The following is a 4,157-nucleotide window of genomic DNA, read 5'->3' as shown; positions in this document are numbered from 1 at the left end:
CAAGACACTTTCTGACCAGATTGTCCAAAGTCAAAGAAAAAGAGAGAATTCTGAAAGCAACAAAGAAGCAATCCATCACATACAAGGGAAGCTCAATAAGACTGTGTACAGATTTCTCCAAAGAAACCATGGAGGTGAGAAGGCAGTGGTTCGGTATATATAAGATACTTAAAGAGAAACACTGCCAACTGGGAGTCTATATCTGGCAAAACTGTCCTTTAAAAATGAGGGAGAGGTCACATGGGCCCCAGGCAGGGCAAGTCTGGCTGCCTGTGAGCTCAGCCCGTGGCCCTTGACCTTTGCCCTCACCTAGAAAGTGTGGGCTGTCCTGAGGGGCCTGGCATGGCTATTCAGTGAGGGAAACAGACAAAAGAGAAGAAAATAAGTGGCTGTCTCTTCACAGTCCCAGAGAGGGCCTGCCTCCCTATGGGTCTTTCAGGAATCTTGAGGCAGCTTTGGAAGCCACATTTCAATAGTCTCCAGAGACAACTCCATATCTATATAATGTAACAGAAAGGGTCATAAAATAGTAGTCAAATAAAAGTGTGGAGTATATTTAGCAAGATGAACATCTCCAGACGCAGTTGTGGAGGTCCTAGTTCTGCAGATATATCTAATGACTTTAAGGAAATTTGGACAAAACTGAAGGAGTATCATAATAAAGAAGTACAAAGTTTACAAGTAAAAGTAACCAAACTGAAAAAGGAACAGATTTTAGATGCACAAAGACTAGAAGAATTTTTCACCAAGAATCAATAGCTCAGAGAGCAACAGAAAGTCCTTCATGAAACCATTAAAGTCTTAGAAGATCAGTTAAGAGCTGGATTATGTGATTGCTGTGCAGTAACTGAAGAACATATGCAGATAAAACAGCAAGAGTTTGAAAACATCCAGCAGCGGAACCTGAAACTTATCACAGAGCTTATGAATGAAAAGAATAGTCTACAGGAAGAAAAAGAAAAGGCTTTCTGAATAACTGCAGCAGAAAATTGTGAATTATCAACAGCATCAAACAACTTACCCTGAATCTGGGGAGAATATTATTCCAGACTCAGCAATAAAAGCTTTTTCATTTTCTGGAGTTAACCATCTTCAAAGAAAGGAAAATCTCCATGTCCAATATGTAGAACAAACACAAACTAAATTGGAGCATTCTGTGTGTACAAATGGCTTGTGAGGTAGCTATTGCCACCTTCATTTTATAGATAAGGAAACATAGGCTTGGAGAGGATAACTCACCACAGATCAACTATCAAAGTTGAAAAGAAAGTTCCAAAGTCTTCAACTCATTCACAACATAACCCTAATGAAAGTAAAATTCTAGAGGCTGACACTTATGATCAAAGTCAATCTTCCATGACTAAAACATATGGAACAAGCAGTTATGCCACTGATAAGTCATCTTTTAATTTAGCTACAGTAGTTGTTGAAACACTTGGACTTAGTGTTCAAGAAGAATCTGAACCTCAAGGTCCCATGATCCCCTTGGTGATGAGCTCTACCACTGTCTGGAAGATCACAAGAAACAGCCTTTTGAAGAACCCACAAGAAATGATGAAGATGGTTTAAGATTTTCAGATTCTACTTCAAAGATTCCTCCCTAAGAAGAATTGACTACTTGGGCATCATCTCCAGTATTTGGAGATACCTCTACTGAGAAAAGTAATTTAGGTTGAAATACAAGCTTGTCACCTTCTCTTTTAGAGACTGGGGAAAATACTACCTGAAACAGCCACTTTCAGCAACACTTCTAATTTCAGATTAGAGAAAACTAGTTCAAAATCTGAAGATGGTGTATTTTTGCCACATCATAATCTTGGGTCTGAAGTGAATATGATCATTAGCCAGTCATCTTCTAAAAAGCAGATGTTTATAAATAAAAATATAAATGAGTCCAGAGGTGCATAGGATAGTACTGATCATGTTGAAGATGCCATTACTGATAAAGGTAAACATTTGGTGCCTCTGAAACCATTGGGAGGCAGAAAATTCAAAAGGAAGAAACTGAGGAAGAAAGTGACCATGAAGTAAATTTCCCCCAAGCATCTTTTGATAAAGAAAATGCTTTTCCTTTTCCAACAGGAGAGTAATTTTGCCATCAATGGAGACTATGTGATAGATAAACCTCTGGATCTGTCTGATCAGTTTTCAACTGTTCAGTGTCAAGAGAAAAGCCAAGGAAGTGAGGCCCCTAAAAACAGATCTAGACAAATGACTCCTTATGAGGCTTTGAAACCCATTCCAAAGAGTTCTTCCTCAAGTCAAAAGGCCTTGAATGGGGGCTGCATGTTAGCCAAAGATTCCCCAGAGGATCCCTGTGTGCAGGAATGCATCCTCCAATCCTTGAGCAAATCCTCTCCAGATAACAACATTACAAATAAAAGAAGAAAATCCTGTCTTCAAAATCCCACATTAAAGTTTGAAGACAGAGAATCTTCTTGATGACAAGAATTCTGGTTCTCACAAACCAATAAAAATGAAAACCAGGTCAGTTCAAGGAGCATGTGAACTTGCATCAGTTCTTCAGTTAAATCCATGTAGAATTGCTAAAACAAAGTTTCTATAAAATAATAATGAGGTATCTTTTGAAAATATCCAGTGGAGTATGGATCAAGGAGCAGAACTTTCCCAGTATAAAATGGATAATACTGTAAGAGATACCAAGGATGGCATACAGTCAAAATTAGGAGGAGGAGAGGCAGTTGATATAGACTGTATGTTGGTTAGTGAAACTGTGCTTTTAAAAATAAAGAAGCAAGAGCAGAAAGAAAAATGTCCAAATGGAGAAAGAAAAATGAATGACAGCTTGGAAGATCTGTTTGAGTGGAAAACACATGAAGAATATGAATCCTCTGGCAGATAGTTTCCCCCAAGTAGCAGGTGAAAAGGAGAATTGTCAGCAGCCACAAACACCTATAGAGATAAGCGTGGTAAAGTCAAACAGAAAACATTTGTGGAGCCATATTTTAAAGATGATGAAAGAGAGACTAGCCTACACAATTTTCCTCATATTGAAGTGGTTCAGAAAAAAGAGGAGAGAGGAAAATTGCTTGGTCACACATATAAGGAATGGAAAAAATTTATTATGCAGCTATACCAGCAGAAGAATGAGAAAAGAAGTTGGCTTCTTGCTCAAGACACCAATTCCACTTAATTCCACCCAAAACACCAGAGAATTTCTATGAAGTTGGTTTTCCTTCCACTCAAACTTGTGTAAAGAGAGGTTACATTAAGGAAGATCTTGATCCTTGTCCTCATCCAAAAAGTTGGCAGCCTTAGAATGCAACATTTTCTCCAAAAGGGAAGGAGCAGAAGACATAGGTGTAAGCAAAAGCTTCAGAACATAGGACAATTTTTTCCTTGATAGTTATTTATAGTTAAAGTTAGTATTAAACCTGATTTTTTTGGTCTTCTGTAAACTGATTTATAAATCATTTCTCTATAGAAAATGTTTTTAAATGGCATTTAGCAACCACACAATTATTTAAAATGTAGATGAGTTCATGTTGTATTTTCTTGCTTTTGCACTTTAAAACAATAAGGTGCCTTATTTTGCACTCTAATTTAGGAGGCATTCATTTACCTTATTTGGTGATATCTAATTACAGTTTTGAAAATGAAAAAAATGAGGGAGAGATTAAAATATTTTCAGAAAAACAGACACTGAGAGAGTTTGTGAATAAGAGACCTACTCTAAAAGAAATACTAAAGGGAGTGCTACAGGATGATAGGAACAGGAGAGAGAGCATTGGAGAAGAGTGTAGAAATGAAGACTATCAGGAAGGGTAAAAGAAGGGAAAGAAAAAAATTAAATATGAAATAAAATTCAAAAGACAAAATGGTAGAAGGAAGTACTGCACTTACCGTAACAATACTAAATGTTAATTGATTAAAATCCCCAATAAAAAGACTTGGACTGGCAGAATGGATTAAAAAATGGGACCTATCTATATGCTGTCTACAAGAAATTCACTTTAGACACAGGGACAAAAATAGGCTGAAAGTAAAATGTTGGAAAAAGATATTTCACACCAACAACAAACAGAAAAACTGGGAGTAACTATATTAATATTAGACAAATTAGATTTCAAATGTAAAAAATTAAAGGAGACAAACAAGGACACTATATAATAACAAAAGGGACAATTCATCAAAAA

At 36.7% G+C, this 4,157-nt stretch overlaps 1 pseudogene; it reads left to right on the top strand.

The window, feature by feature from the left end:
* Positions 1-564: 564 nt before the first annotated feature.
* Positions 565-3,321, top strand: LOC119516746 (annotated as a pseudogene).
* The last annotated feature ends 836 nt before the right edge of the window (positions 3,322-4,157 follow it).

The sequence above is a fragment of the Choloepus didactylus genome, chromosome 20 (assembly GCF_015220235.1).
Source record: "Choloepus didactylus isolate mChoDid1 chromosome 20, mChoDid1.pri, whole genome shotgun sequence".
Taxonomy (NCBI): Eukaryota; Metazoa; Chordata; class Mammalia; order Pilosa; family Megalonychidae; genus Choloepus; species Choloepus didactylus.
This window is presented reverse-complemented; position numbering and strand designations above follow the sequence as displayed.